Consider the following 17,217-nt stretch of genomic DNA (forward strand, 5'->3'; position numbering starts at 1 on the left):
ATTTCAGGGTGGAAATACTACAAGTTTTTTTCACAGTTGTGTGAAGGGAAAAAGTTGGTGTGTCGACACAGAAAAGGTCTGATAAAGGTTTACAGAGACAGATTTTTCTTTCAAAAAGTTATTAAATCTGCTTCCTTTTCTTTTTTCCTTTTTCCTTTTCTTCTTCTATTTCCTCTACATTTTCCCAGCAATGTAACACAGCATCAGTGTGTCTATATTATCCTGCGTTACATGCCTCCATTCCACTAAAAAGCCCCGAAATTAAAAAAGAAACATGGCGGCAGACAGCAACCACCACAGACATTCATCTTTATGATGGGAGCAAACACTAAATCCCATTTTGTTGTAATGACTTTTTTGGTCATTTTGCTTGAAATTTTTGCAACATTAGGATAGAATCATACCTACTTAAATACAAACAAGTTAATTATGTTTTCATTTGCATGTCACTTTTCATTGAAGGAAACAAGTTCACTCACATTCTCTGTGAGGGCCCACTGGGCACGGCCCCGCTGCCATTTTTGCCTGTCTTCAATATTTGAGAGTGTAGAGACATAAAAGAAAAATCATGGGGGAAACCAGTGTTTGACACACAACAAAGATCCCTGGCTGTAGTTAAAATTTGCCAGTTTCAGTTTTAATTTGAGATTTAGTTTTAACATATATATTTTTTATTCGCTGCAGTGCAGACTTAGGCTTCAGCTACACTAAGGCTACATTAAAATTACAGGTTTCTTTGATGGATTCCTATGCTATTTTGTATGGTGCCTTACAGATTTTGGTAGTGAGGAGTATCAGTGTGGCTTTGGTAGAATGCATCACTTAACTCACTTTACTGCTCACTACTAGCGGGGGTTTATGTATGCGTGCCAAGGGGATCCATTGTCTCATAATACGCCCATGCTCTGGGTGGTCAGCGAAAGGCACTATGGGAAATGTAGTAACACAGCTTTAAAAAAAATGTAAAAGCTCCATAATTGGTCCAAAATAATATATATGCATATTATGGACCATGGGCGGCATGGTGGTGTGGTGATGAACACTGTTGCCTCACAGCAAGAGGGTTGCCGGTTCGATCCCGGGTGTGGGAGCCCTTCTGTGCGGAGTTTGCATATTCTCCCCGTGTCAGCGTGGGTTCTCTCCGGGCACTCCGGCTTCCTCCCACAGTCCAAAGACATGCAGATTGGGGACTAGGTTAATTGATAACTCTAAATTGTCCGTAGGTGTGAATGTGAGCGTGAATGGTTGTTTGTCTCTGTGTGTCAGCCCTGCGATAGTCTGGCGACCTGTCCAGGGTGTACCCTGCCTCTCGCCCAATGTCAGCTGGGATAGTCTCCAGCCCCCCCGCGACCGTTAAGAGGATGAAGCGGTTAGAAGATGAATGAATGAATGAATGAATGAATTATGGACCATTACATTCAACCCCTTTCACCAAATGTGGCACTAAAATCAGAAGAAAGGACAAGAAATACTGCACTCCTCCAGTCACTTAAAATAAGCATCTGTGCCTAAGCTGAGAGTGATAGTAGCTGACAGCCTTCCCGAAAGTGTAATCATAAAAAAATCTGTTTTCATGGGCAGCTTTTCCTCAGTCTGCCAGAGCAAAATGTTACATATTTCCCATGGCTCCAGTAGCAGGGACTTGAGCTGATCATAAAGGTAGGAAGATTTTCCACTTAAAAATATCACTTTACAATCCCTTCCAACAAGGAAGTTTAACAAGGAGGTGGTGAGTGGGCGGTGGAGGGAGAGGTCTAGAGAATTGCAGTCTTTACACTTTGTAAGCAAAACATGAATTATGAAAAACAGACCTTAACTTCCCCTGCAGTGCATAATTAGAAATGGGTGTACATAAAAAACCCTCACAGCATACAGACTTGGTAATTATCTCTGCAACAGTGTGAGGAGTTTGAGGACGTGACCACTGACAAAACACACTCCATGCGACAAAACCAGTTCACTGTTTGTCTAGAATATTGACCACATCCCTACAGGTCTGCCTGCATGTTCAGTTAACAAGAATATGAAGTGTGTGTGTGTGTGTGTGTGTGTGTGTGTGTGTGTGTGTGTGTGTGTGTGTGTTTGCAGCCCTTACTCCAGAAAATTCAATTCAATTTCAATTTCATAAAGCCTAATATCACAAATCACAATTTGCCTCACAGGGCTTTACAGCATATGACATCCCTCTGTCCTTTGGACCCTCACAACGGATAAGGAAAAACTCCCAAAAAAATCCCCTTTAACGCTGAAAAAAAATGGTAGAAACCTCAGGAAGAGCAACTGAGGAGGGATCCCTCTTCCAGGACAGACGTGTAATAGATGTCGTACAGAACAGATCAACATAATAAAATGGCAGTAATCCATATGACAAAATGAAACATAAAGAGAGACAGAGACCGAAAGAGACAGAGCCAGAGAGAGATGCAGGGCAGACAGTAATGATAATAGCTACAATAACATTAATTTAAGTAAATTGTGGTACAATATATAGTATGTATTAATATATAACAGTATATGTACGTGACAATAATAATCACATGTGTATGATAACAGTAGAAGTATGATTAATAATAACAGCAGCAGTAGGAGGCATCAGGCAGGACCACGGCAGCAGCCCAACCACCACACACCATCCAGGCGTAGCTGCGGTACGAGGGAATCCGTGAGACAGTGGAGCACAAAGGCTTCGGAGAAGAGGCCGAGTTAGTAACATGCAGTAATAGGATGTGAATGTTAGCAAGTGAAGAAGAACCAGCGGCGACAGAGAGAAGGGGCTTGGTGTATTATAGGAGGTCCCCCAGCAGACTAGGCCTATGTCGGCCTAACTAGGGGCTGGTCCAAGACAAGCCTGAGCCAGCCCTAACTATAGGCTTTATCAAAAAAGGAAAGTCTTAAGTCTAGTCTTAAATGTGGAGATGGTGTCTGCCTCCCGGACCGAAACAGGAAGATGATTCAACAGAAGAGGAGCCTGAAAGCTGAAGGCTCTGGCTCCTGATCTACTTTTGGAGACTTTAGGAACCACAGGTAACCCTGCATTCTCAGAGCGCAGTGTTCTGGTCAGATAATACGGCACTATGAGCTCTCTATGATATGACGGCACCTGACCATTTAGAGATTGTAAGTTAGGAGAAGGATTTTAAAATCAATTCTGGATTTTACAGGGAACCAGTACAGATAAATATGATCTCTTTTCTCAATACCTGTAAGTACATGTGCTGCCGCATTCCGGATCAGCTGGAGAGGTTTAAAAGACTTATTAGAGCTACCTGATAATAGGGAATTACAGTAATCCAGCCTAGAGGTAACAAAAGTGTGGACCAATTTTTCTGCATCTTTTGGGGACAGGATAGGCCAAATTTTTGCAATATTATGCAGATGAAAGAACACAGTCCATGAAGTTTGTTTTATAAACGAGTTAAAAGACCAATCTTGATCAAACATTACTCTGAGGTTTCAAACAGTAGTGCTAAAGGCCAGAGCAATGCCATCCAGAGAAACTATATCATCAGGTAAAGAATTTTTGAGGGGTTTGGAGCCAAGAACAATAACTTCAGTTTTGTCTGAATTTAACATAAGGAAACTGGAGCTCATCCAGGTTTTTATGTCTTTAAGGCATTTTTGAATTTTAGTTAATTGATCCATTTCTTCTGGCTTTATCGATAGATATAATTGTCTATCATCTGCATAACAATGGAATTTACAGAGTGATTTCTAATGATGTTACCAAAGGGAAGCATATATAAAGTGAATAGAATTCGTCTGAGCACAGAACCTTGTGGAACTCCAAAACAAGCTTTAGTATGTAAAGATGATTCATCATGAATATAAACGAACTGAAATCGGTCGGATAAATAAGATTTAAACCTGCTTAGTGCAGAACCTTTTAGGCCAATTAAGTGCTCCAGTCTCTGTAGTAGAATTTGATGGTCCATTGTGTCAAATGTGGTACTAAGATCTAATAAAACAAGTACAGAGATGAATCCTTTGTCTGAAGCAATCAGAAGAGAGAAGAGAGATCATTTGTAATTTTAATTAGTGTTGTCTCAGTTGTATAATACACTCTAAATCCTGACTGAAATTCCTCTAATAGATTATTATCATGGAGAAAGTCACACAGCTGGTCTGCGACGACTTTTCAAGTATCTTTGAAAGAAAGGGAAGATTAGATATGGGTCTATAATTGGATCTCTGGATCTAGGGTGGGCTTTCTTTTAGAAGAGGTTTAATTACAGCTACCTTAAAGGACTGTGGTACATAGCCTGTTAATAAAGATTCATGTGCAACACACACCGCCGCTGTACGCCGCATGTCAAAACGCCCGCCTCCATTATATTCTATGAACCAACCCACACTGGCGCCGGCCGATGCGCCGCGCAGCTCTGTTTCAGCCCACTGCTCTATTTCCAGCACAGCCGGCGCTCATGGCGGCGCTGCGAGAAAAGCCTTTTATGTACGTCTCGTCTCGTAGGATCAACTCCGGCTGTTTCAAATTTTTAATAAGACGACTTTGATAAGAAACTCACCCATGAAATTCAAGTTGTTGTTGCCTCAAAGTTTTTCCTCTTCTTCTTCTGTTACTAGCAGTTGGCAACCGTTGGCAACTAGTGTAGGTACAGCCACCTAGAGGGCTGGGGTGGGAAATACATGTTGACGGTACCGCTGCGCGCCGCTGCCAGTGTGTGTTGGGGGGCGGCCCTTGACGGCCACAGCGCCGCGCCGGTGTGTGTTGCATTATATTGATCATGTCTAGTAAAGAACTGTTAACTTAAGGTAAGACTTCCTTAAGTAGCCTAGTTGGGGTGGGGTCTAAGAGACACAATGATGATTTAGATGAAGAAATCATGAAGTTCAGATGTTGAAGAGTAATCTGGGAGAAGCAATCAAAGTATTTATCAGGTTTTACAGCTGTGTTTAACTTCCCTGTGTTTGAAAGAAGATTGGTGCTGTTTGAGGGCAGGAGGTCATGAATTTTGCTTCTTAGGGGGTGATCACACAGAAATGAGACGCTACAGACGTGGACGCTTCAAAGACGCTTGAAATGCTGGAAGCACTTATTCAATGCGCGCTAGCTACTGGCGTCTGGTGCTCAAAAAAGTTGAAAATATTTGAACTTTTCAGCGTCTATGCGCGTCTAAAAAGACGCCGGAAAAACGGTCATCTAAAAAGACACTTGAACGCCGGTCAGATGCGCCGTATCATAGGAAAACAATGGTTTTACTGGCGTCATGTTTCTGGCGTTTCATCTCAGTGTGATCGCTCTCTAATAGTTAGAATTTTCTCATTAAAAAAAATCATTACTGCTAAGGGCTAAAGGAATACAAGGCTCAATGGAGCAGTGACTTTCTGTCAGCCTGGCTACATTGCTGAAAAGAAACCTGGGGTTGTTCTTATTTTCTTCTATTAATGCTGAGTAATAGTTTGCTCTGGCATTGCGGAGGGCCCTCCTATACATTTTAAGACTGTCTTCCCAGACTAAACGAGATTCTTTCAGCTTGGTTAATTGCCAATTCTTTTCAAATTTCCATGATATTTCTTTTAATTTTCGTATTTGGGACTTGTACCAAGGAGGGAACTTTCTTTGTGTTGTTAACTTCTTTTTAAGAGGTGCTACAGAGTCCAGTGTTGTTCGCAGTGAGCCTGCAGCTCTATCAACAAGATAATCGATTTTGGAGAGTTTAAAGTCAGTATGGGAAACCTCAGTTACAGAGGGACATGGTATTAACATCGATGGAATCATTTCTTTAAATTTTGCTACAGCACTAGTAACTGTTGCTGAGTGGCATGTAATCGATTAGAAAGAAATCAAAGGGAGAAATGGATTCTGTGGAAAGACTATTAACTTTTCAATTTCAATTCCATGCCTCACAACTAGATCGAGGGTGTGGTTAAAACAGTGAGTGGGTTTATGTACTCTAACTGAAGCTAATGGAGTCTAATAATCTGCAGTAGCGAGGGAGTCATTATCAACGTCAACATGAATATTAAAATGACCCACAATAATAACTTTATCTGATTTAAGAGCTAAACTAGATACAAACTCTGAGATGTCAGATAAAAATTCAGTATACGGGTCAGGAGCACAGTACACTAAAAATAAAAGTGGCTGTGAGGTTTTCCAGGTCGGATGTAAAAGACTAAGGACAAGGCTTTCAAAGGAATTATAATCTAGTTTAGGTTCAGGTCTGATTAAAGTTAAAAATGGCTGCAACTCCCCCTCCTTGCCTTGAGGAATGTGGGTATTATTATGACTGGGAGGACTGGATTCATTTAGACTGACATATTCATCGTGACACAGCCAGGTTTCAGTGATAATATGATAATCTGATATTAATTTGTTTACTAACATTGGTTTAGATGACAGAGACCTGATATTTCACAGTCCACATTTAATTCTTCTGTTTTGTCTTTCTGTCACAGAAGAGGCTTTAATTTTATTAGGTTTTTATGCACAACTCCTCTTTGTTTAATTTTAGATTTAAATAATTTAGGTGATCGGAGGACAGACACTTTAGGTGGGTATCTGGACTAGAAGCTTACAGAAGCGTTTAAGACTACGACTCTGATTCCTGGTCTCAACTCTGGGTTGTCAGGGTTTTGAATTTCTAATAAACTTGGACAGGTTCCTAGAGACGAGAGTGGCTTCATCCAAAGTGGGATGAATGCCGTCTCTCCTAACCAGACCAGGTTTTCCCCAGAAAGTTGGCCAATTATTTACAAAGCCCACATCGTTTGCTGAACGATGAATCAATCAGGTCAAACAAACATATGGATGTTTTGGCCAAGCCTGGCTGAAACTGCATATCTGTGTGATATAAGGACAAAACATAGTTCAGGCTATAAATTCTCACTGTTGAAAAAAACATATTTGGCCGCCTGCTTTATGTTAATGTGTGATGTGAATTTCATCCAGTAATTACAGGGAAAGGAAGAGCCTTGGCAAGCATCACAGAGACATAACACAACAAGCTCATAACTGAAAATTTACTGTGTGTTAATGGATGCTTATGTTTTTATTTTCCCAGAAATTGTTCTAATTCTAATTCTAATTCTAATTCTAAGGACAATAAACTGTCTATTAAGAATTCTCCAGAGCAGATGGGGAGGGTTCAACACCTTTACAAAATCCGATTGATATTAAAACCAACTTTAATCTCTGAATCAGTAGAATTCTTTTACTGCTTCAAACAACTGGCTATATGCCAGTTTAGTGAGATGGCATGGCATCCATAGATCCAGATTTGACCTTTGACTTTTATTGTAAAACTGAACACAGATAAAACAGAGGATATGATCAAACCAGCGTTATAGCACATTTTATTTCATACATTACCAGTGGTGTTGTTAGGCCTGGGTGTCCCAGGCTTCAGCCCCAAATGTTTTAGAAATAGCCCCAGATCTAAATAGACTGTATATATTTTTCAAAAATAAGAATGGACCTAATACATAAATTAATAAATACATTAATGAATACCAATACTAATTATAATACTAATTACTATAATAATAACAATAGTGTGTAAGTTTGTTCATGCATTAAAGCCCTCGAATATAACATGATAATAAATTTTGATGATGGGAGCAAAGTATTCTACTATCAACTACTAATATTTGTAACATCTCAATTCATCATTAAGCTGAATGAAATGGGATAAAAAGAATGTTTTATGGGTACATGAGATGCCAGAATGCATAAAAACATCAAAATAGAGCTTGCTCATTAAAAGAAACTTCCGGGTAGACGATCCCCACAGATCCCCCTACAGTGGTCTGGGCTAAGCCCCCAGTGTCCTCCATTCCTAGAAACACCCCTATACTGTACTACATTCAGTGTTGTCAAATCCATAGAAAACTGCAAAACTAAAAATGAACTGATCTAGACTTGAAACTGATTAGTCAATTAATCAGCAAATATACTGCATTTGATTAATCACATAACTTTTTCATGCCCTACACTTTCTTTTCACCTTCTGTAAAGTAAGAATTTGATGCTTTTCTCTTGATAGTAAATAGAATATCTTTAGGACCTAGGGCTGTTGGTTGGATTGAATAAGACATTTAAATAAGCCTTGGAGAATTTTTTTTTCACTTTTTGATAACCTACATAAAAAAATAATAATCAAGAAAATTATTTACAGAATAATTGATACTGAATATAAACAATATTTGCATCTTTAAATTGATGCTACTGTTACCATCATTACTGTACACAATATTAAGTCACCATACTAATTTATGTTGCTACAAAATACTGTGGAAAGATTAATGTTTTAGCAGGAATAATTCCACATTGTTATTTTTGACCTAGAGAATTGATTTATATTATTAATACAGTAATTATTCCTTTATCATCAATAGCACTTATGTATGACATATTTTATATAACATATTTTCATGTGTACTTTTAAGTTGTTATTTAAAGTCCCCTTAGCCTCAAGTGAGATTAAGAGTAACTATAGTTTCTACCTGGTATTGTTTTGCAGGGGACAGGTGTTAGCGTGACAGAGTCAGGGTAACATGCTGCAGTTGAATTGGAGAGAAGCTGGGTGAAATGCAGTCTTGCCGAATTTTGGTGTGAATTAAAGAAACTAAAAACAAGAAAAAACTGTAGCATGCTTATTACCCATAAGCCAGAGGGAGGGAGAATGCCACTGAACAACAAAGTGGGGTTACACTACTACTCAAGTGTTACTTGTGTGTCCTAATACGATGTCCCAACCGGATGTGACGTGAGTGAGTGCCAGCGAAAAAATCAGTTTGACTGCATTGCTTTCTATTGGACTGTCCTGATTTCCTGCGGGCAACACGACACAACGCAGCGCAATGCGGCAAGCCATTTTGGGCTGAACTTTTGTGGGACGCCCCATTTCTATTTTTATTTTGCTGCTCGCGTTGGAAGCACCACAATGAACAAGGAATGGCTGATTCACAAGATTTAAATGAGGAGTTACCTACAGGATACGCACTTATTTCACTATAAAAACCTAAATACATTGGCTGGAGGGAGATCTCCAGGAAGATTAAGGTTTCTTGTAAGAATTCAGTAGGATGCTAGCAATGTGGCTTGTTTCAGAAAGTGGAAATGGTGGTATGATTTAGTGTGGGAGCTTCAACAATGATATCTATAAGTTACCCGCAATCGTATTGTTGAGAGTATGGTGGTGTCATCTTCTCCATCTTTTCCTGAGTGTTTACTGGTTTTTACATTTGAAAACCTCGACACAGCTAGCAAGCTAGAAGTCGTCAGAAGGAGAGTTTTCAGACTGGTGAGTTGATTTCCTCATTCTGATGAGTGACTCACAGCCACATGCCACCAATTCCCCAAGCCAACCACAAAAAGCAGCAAGACTTGCAAAATAGAAATAAGAGCCTACATTTAGCAAGTTTATCAGAGCTGACAGAGAGGCAACCAGAAATGTCTGCCCTTTCATTATGCTACTGCTTATTACAATAACTCAACAATGGTCAGCAGTCATGTAAAATACATGCATTTTATGCAAAAACACCAATATGGTGTTTTGAAGGGGTGTTTTTAAGAAATAAAATAGAATAAAATAAAATAAACAGAAACTTCCAAAAGTGTTTTAGGACCTAAAAGCCATTACAAGCTAATAATTTCTAACTCTGTATCAACACGTCTTATTGTCAGTCATTACAACATAACTATAGGTCAGGAGTGTATAAACTAACCCTCCTAACTAGCAGTATTTTTTTCTCATAAGTCTTCTCTAGGACATGGTTTATTCACTGTGGAACTGAAGCCATATTCGCATTTGCATTTCAGGCATTTAGCTGGCACACTTCTGCAGAGTGACGCACAACCACTTACAGCCACTTACGGAATAGCAGAAGAGGCTTAAATTCCTGGATCACCAACATTACAAGCAACCGAGAGTAAGTAGAGCAAGGGTCATCGTCTCTCTCTCTCTCTCTCTCTCTCTCTCTCTCACTCACTCACTCACTCACTCACTCACTCACTCATTCACACTCACACTCACACATACACACACACACACACACACACACACACAGCTCTCGAGCCTGTCCTGATTCAGGGCCTCTTCTCCCAACCCAGCTTTCCCAGAGGAGCAGATGCCAGGCAAGCTTGGTGCTGAGGGCTTTAAGGTCTCATGTTAGGTGTCTGAGCCAGGATCTACAGAGGATGCCAAATACATTGGCCAGATGTACCCACACACTCATATAAAGTGGTGTGATGACGGTTTTAAAAGAGAGAGGCCAGTCTTAACAACGCATGACAGGCAATATAGAAATACTGGGCCCTGTAAAGTTTAATATGCAGGAACAGTTCCAGATTTCAGCATTAGAGCAGCCCTCTAAATACTCAGATTTTTTTCTTTGAACTGGGGAGTGGGGTGGATCCAAATGTTACAGACATGCCTGAAACATGCTATTTAATGACAACCAGCCATCCAATTAACACATAGACCATTTATATTGACATACAGTTCAAGTAGTTGTTAATGAGTTAGTTTATCACAATTTGACTTTTTAAATAAGAATGTGAGTTAATGCTGCTCTCAGCTGTCACTCCTTGAACATGGGGTGTAGACAGTTGTGATCAGCTCAGAGGTCAGGCTTGAATGATGTGGGCAGAAGCTCCACATGGATTGCTTTTTCTTCAAGTGTTATTCATTGTTTGGTAAAACTGTCCTTTTTCACCCAGTCCACATGAAAACTTGATTTTCATGGATGTTTGCAGACCCTCCTCACTATAATAGTGAATATTTACATCGCATTGCATCTACATTGCAAAATTAATCTTAATTCATACTGGTCCAACCTATAACTCCAATTCAGGCAAATTCATATATTTTCACAGACTATGATAGAGAGATTTAGTTCTTACTAAGCATTTGTAATTTCAGCAAATTAACAATTCTACTACACCCACATCAGTTCTGTTTGGGATTGTGCAAAAATTGTTAAAATGGTAAGGTGGGATCAGAAAAGGGGGAGGATATTTTATATCAGCCTTCTCCCGCCATGTAGTTAAAAGCTGCAATAATATCTACATCATACAGAGTATCAGACGCTGCAGCTTTTGTTTGCCCTCTGGCTGATAAGGGTGCATTTTACCATACAGATGACAACAGTCCTGTTTATTTACCAGGGTTTCATTATGTCCATCATACTCAGCTGGTAGCTAACAGAATCATACATTTTGAGAAACACAAAAAAACATGAGGATCTTTATAATTACTAAAGTCACTACAATAATCATTATTACTTTAAATAGCATTTCATTTTTTACCCAAAAGTCACTGACAACCAGCACTTTATTCTGTACTGTAAACCCCAATTTGCTCACTCAACATATTTTTTTTGGAAACACCTTACACACTTTTAGTTTATTACAATACAGTAACATAAATGTTTTGAGTACACCACACAAAATAAATGTGCCACATGACCCTTGTCTGGCCGAAATTTTAAGTCAGTTTAACATATTGTTGTTGTTTGAGCATTTAATTTTGAACATAAACAAAATGAGTAAACATTTTTCAACATTTTGATTTGAATTTCATTGAGCTAAAAACATATGTTATATTGTGCTTAGGTTTCTCATGATCATAAGGATAAAGTGTAACACACACCGCCGCCGTGCGCCGCGCGTCAAAACGCCCGCCTCCATTATATTCTATGAACCAACCCACACTGGCGCCGGCCGACGCGCCGCGCCGCTCTGCTTCAGCCCACTGCTCTATTTCCAGCGCGGCCGGCGCTCATGGCGGCGCTTCGAGAAAAGCCTTTTATGTACGTCTCGTCTCGTAGACTTTCATAAGAAACTCACCCGTGAAATTCAAGTTGTTGTTGCCTCAAAGTTTTTGCACTTCTTCTTCTGTTATTAGCAGTTGGCAACCGTTGGCAACTAGTGTAGGTACAGCCACCTAGCGGGCTGGGGTGGGAAATACATGTTGACGGTGCCGCTGCGCGCCGCTGCCAGTGTGTGTTGGGGGGCGGCCCTTGACGGCCACAGCGCCGCACTGGCGGCGGTATGTGTTGCACTTAAGGCAAAGAGATGAACTTTGAACTAAAAAATTCTCTTCATTTTACTTCAGCACAACTTTATGCCTAAAACCCACACAGGGGGGAGGTCCCTAACTGTGTATGTCACTTATCTCATGGTGCAAAATGTCTTTTATCACAACATTAACTGTGTGAGCGATTTACAACATATTTTAACACACTTTTTTTTGGCTTATTGCCTTAAACACATTGTCTCACGACATGCTGTGGAAACTCCACCCAATTGTTGTCAGGCTCCCAGGTCCAGCTCTGCCTTGCGCCACTGTACCGAGGATGACCTTGTGCTTCAGCCGAGTTTCGGTTTGCTGGACCGCCTCAGCTGCCCTCCACTTCCTCCCTGTCCTCACCATGATCCCTGCCCCGGACACTTTGGCATCTCTGGATCCAGAGCACTGCAGGTGTTCCCGTGCCACGATGAACTCCTCCCTGACCAAGCTGAAAGGGAGCCTGAGCTTGTTGGTGTTCCCATACAGTCCAATGTTACTTAGGCTGCGTGGCAGTCTCAGCCATCTGCGAAGATAGCAGCTCACTCTTTGCTCAAAACCTTCCACCACAGTCATGGGAACCTCATAGATGAGCAGAGGCCAGAGGATTCTTGGGAGGATTCCATGCTGGTAGATCCAGACCTTGAATCTTCCATGGAGCCCAGACTTGTCCCCTGCTCTCAGCAAGCCCTCTAGGTCAGCACTGGTCGCCTTGATGGAGTCCCTGTCATTCAGGCTGCAGTTGAAGACCTTCCCAAGGCTCTTCACTGGCTTCTCAGTGACTGACGGAATCAGATGTTCTCCCAGCCTGAAGCGGAATTTGTCTGTGCCCATGCCATGATCCTCTCCAACCCCTGGAGAATCCACCTGGCTCCTGGTACAGTCATCACCGTGAGGTCGTCCATGAAGGCTCTGATGGGCGGTTGCCTTACTCCAGACTTGCTGAGTGGGCCTCTGCATTCTGTTTCAGCTCCCTTGACCAGCATGTCCATTGCCAGCACGAAGAGGGTCACTGATATGGTGCAATCAGTAATTATGTCCACTTCCAGCTGGTGCCAGTCCTATGTCAACTGGCCAGATGAAACTCTCAAGCTGAACTCGCTGTAATAGTCCAGGATGAGGTCTTTCACCTTCTGGGGTACATGGTGTTTCTCCAGTGCGACCTCCACCAGCTTATGGGGTATGGAGCCATAAGCATTGGTGAGATCTAGCCACAGTACAGCCAGGTCACTTCTGCCCTCTCTTGCCTCCCTGATGAGCTGGGTTACCACGCCTGGTAGTGTTCCAGGCAACCAGGAACTCCTGGTATTCCTCCCTTCTGCACTGACATGTCAATATACTTATTACTCAATAGGAAGTCGGAGAGTCTCTTGGCCACGATGCTGAAGAAGATTTTGCTCTCCACACTGAGCAAGGAGATTACCCGGAACTGGTCGATGTTCTCAGACTTCTCATCTTCCGGTATGTACACTCCCTCAGCATACCTCCATGTCTTGGCAATCTTCCCTCTCCTCCAGATCACCTTCAGGGCCCTCCAAAGCTGATGTAGTAGCTTTGGGCAGTTCTTATACATGTTATAGGGCACGCCACTTGGGCCTGGTGCTGAGCTCGATCTTGCTCTCCCCACCACTTCCTCCACTTCACCTGGCAGCCTGTGAGTTATTTTTAATAACAACATGGTGTGCTAGTGTGTGTAGCATGCCAGTTATGTATGTCTCATGATATATGTCATGTGACATTACATTACATTAGTAACAACCATATTTATTTTAGGCTAAACCATGATATTTTATTCTTAACCTAACCATGTGCTTTTGTTGCATAAATCTCAGGAAGTAAACCAAAAAATAAAGTATTTTACCTAAGTTCTAATTTATTTTCAAAAAGCATCTAAGAAGTAGCAACTGCACATTTCCTGTGGAAACAGAAACATTTTTGTTATGTGGGTCATTAGAGTGGAGTGGATTATGTATTTTTGTTTGTTTGTTTCAAATATGACATTCAGCACCTTTTCATGTCCTCATCATTTCTGTACAGTCCCTTAGTTGGGGTTGAGGTTAGAGTGACTTATTTTGGTTTAGGTTTAAGTTAGTTTGGGTTATAATTTTGCTTACTATACAGTACATGAGCACCCATAGATAAATCCAACTGCTCAGCTTCATTTTTAGACATATCGAAAAACGAACAGTAATGTTCATACAAAAGGTGTAATGAAAAAGTTCCTGTATATTCAGGCTGATCGGTTCAGATCAGATGAGGCTGGTGGATGAGCCAGGCTTCCATTTTCATCTTTTAGAGGTAAGGTTATACTGCATACCCTGGCAGACAGTGGAGTGGCTGATGAGTGATGGAGAAAGACAACAGCTTTAGGAGAGATTCAGTTGGGCAATATAGGGGAGGGAGTGAAGGGGGAGGGGGTGGAGAACTTGAATGTGATATATAATGAAAATGAGCTGTGCTCTGATCCCCATTCCCTTGGTCATTATGTGGCCATTTAGGCTGACTTTAGCCCCTTGCCTCTCACCCTGAGGGCCTCTCCATCTCAGGGCTAGCAGCTAATTAGCATGAGGAGGCTCAGCTAAAGCAGAGATGGCTCTCCCTCTGATCACATTCACTCAATGGCTAAGGACGCATGAAGAGATGAAATTAGAGTGATTAATTAGGCTTTGACACTCTGCCAAAGGTTCTCAATTTAGCGCTGTCACATCAATAAAAAAGGCATCTCCTCAACCACACCGACCTAAAAGAAAACGACGTGGGGGTATTACTAACAATTAAGACCAATTACTGGGAGCAACCCTCCAGTGGGAAGACATACATAAACATGGTAGAGCACAGAAAGTTATACCAAAGTAGCCTACTGAAGCCACCATATCTCTCTTGACCTTACACTGGAACAAAACAAAATTTTACTGTTTAACTATACTGTTTTTTCACTCATATTGATTAATGTGGTTTTCAGTCATTTTGTGCTGTTGTTGTTAGATACAGATTAATGACTAATTTAGTGACATTTTACAAACCATTGTACGTCACTCCACTGCATCTCTCTAACTCTGTTCGTGTCCCACAGGCACAGCTGTGTGCCTCTCTCCCTCTAGTTTCTCCCCCTTGTACCATCAGGCTTCTCTGTGCTGGACCATCAGCCATCCTGGGACCTTTCTCTCTCCTGGTTGTTGGCTTCATTCCAGATATTTGGACCTGGATATTCACCCTCTAGGAGATTCAGCTTCTCCACTTGCCTCTCTTTCTCTATATTTATATCTATATTCAGTCTATATTTTGGTCTTCTTGATTGTCCATTCTGTGACTTTACCTTGGCCTATTGTGTACACAAGACATCTATTGCATGTCTCTCTGTTCATGTCTGGAGAGGATCCCTCCTCAGCTGCTCTTCCTAAGGTTCCTTACAATTTTGCCCCGTGGAAGGTTTTTACAGGGAGTTTTTTCTTGTCTGAATTGAGAGTTGAAAAGACAGCATCATGTGATGTATAGATTTTAAAGCCCCTTGACACAAATTTGTGATTTGTGATATTGGGCTATATAAATAGAATTGACATGACTTGACATAATAGTGTTAGCAAAGCAGTTGGTCAAGTTTAACAACATTAAAAGAGCTTCACTGATTTACAAGGATAGAGAGGAACACGACTGTCATCTGATTCTATTTTTTTATTTTATTCTTTATATACAAATAACTTCAACTCATGAGCTGAAATAGCTTAATTTTCCTTACATGTGACCGACAACTGCGGTTGTACGGTTAATGGGATAAAATCAACATGGTCATTGGTTGTAACAATGTACGTATGTGCATGTGGACCCTAGGAATAATAGCTGCTACTTTGGCTACAGCGAACAGGAATCCTACTGAATTCAATGGAATATTCAGCACAATTTTATATCATAATACAAATGTACTTACCAAAATAACTCAACAAGTCCTCCAACTCATACAACACTGGTCACAAATACCTATCCTTTAACACAACGAGTGTGTACTAAATATGTCATATGGATTACTGTAAATGTATTTTGTTGATCTGTTCTGTACGACATCTAATGCACTGCTGTCCATCCTGGAAGAGGGATCCCTCCTCAGTTGCCCCTCCTGAGGTTTCTACAATTTTTTTTCCCCTTAAAGGGTGTTTTTGGGGAGTTTTTCCTTATTCCTGCAATTAATTGCAGATTCCAAGCAGATAAAACTTTGCACAGCTAGAATTCCTTCAGTGTTCATTTTTCAGGAGATTTTTACCAGGAGCTGAATTATCCACAGAGGTCTCCTTTTCTCCAAAACAATCTGACCGGGTGATTAAACAGTTTCACCTTACAAATCAATGTAATTCCGATGCTTTTCTGCATCTCAGAGACAGGCAGTTCGCCCACAACATGCGATTGTGTGCTCACATTGTGTGCTATCTTTACCACAGACGTTTGTTAGAATTTAGGATTTACTTTGGCAGTGGTTTAGCTAAAGCTATCTATATAGTTAGTGTCTTCAGTCAAACACCAATTTCTCTGTTTTTTCATTATGCAGCTTGATAATAATAATTTAATACCCTTACAGCTTAGAACAAAATCTATATGTTCCACAGATCTCAACCATCCTCAACTTGACAGACAAGGAGGAGAGCTCATTTAATCCAATCCAGCCATTATTATGTCTATGGAAAAAGACTGCCTTGAACAACCAGAGAAGAAACACTGCTTCATTATCCTCCTTCCCAGGTGACAAATCCTCCCTGAACGGAGCAGAATGTAAAAGTTTTCCTGGGACACGCTGGGCTCCTGCTCTATTTAGATATACAGTGAAGTGCTGTCAGGGAAACGTGCAGCAGGTTTGGGGATCTGCACTTAGCATGGCGGTGCACAGAGCCGGGTTGGGAGCTGCAGGGCTCTCCCTGCGGGTGTTAGTGTGAGTACGGCACAGGCAGCTGTCAGCAGAGAGGTGGCATTTCCTGGTCTGACGCTGACAGAGGCTGTCTGCAGGCAGTAGGAGCACAGCCAGACTGACACCCTGTTTATTCACAGATGACATCCGGGCTGGGGATGGGTGTCACTGGCATTTTGATTCACCTAGCAATGTGAAAACTTCCCTGAAACACTGTGTGATGAAGTCTTTGTAGAGTACACATAACCAGAATAATTGAGGAGCTCCATCGTGTGTGGGCCCCATCATCCCCGCTAC

The 17,217-nt window shown here is 41.2% G+C and overlaps 1 pseudogene; it reads right to left on the reverse strand.

The window, feature by feature from the left end:
• Positions 1 to 12,239: 12,239 nt before the first annotated feature.
• Positions 12,240 to 13,707, reverse strand: LOC126394175 (uncharacterized; annotated as a pseudogene).
• Positions 13,708 to 17,217: the final 3,510 nt, after the last annotated feature.

Source organism: Epinephelus moara, chromosome 8 (assembly GCF_006386435.1).
Source record: "Epinephelus moara isolate mb chromosome 8, YSFRI_EMoa_1.0, whole genome shotgun sequence".
NCBI classification, from domain to species: Eukaryota; Metazoa; Chordata; class Actinopteri; order Perciformes; family Serranidae; genus Epinephelus; species Epinephelus moara.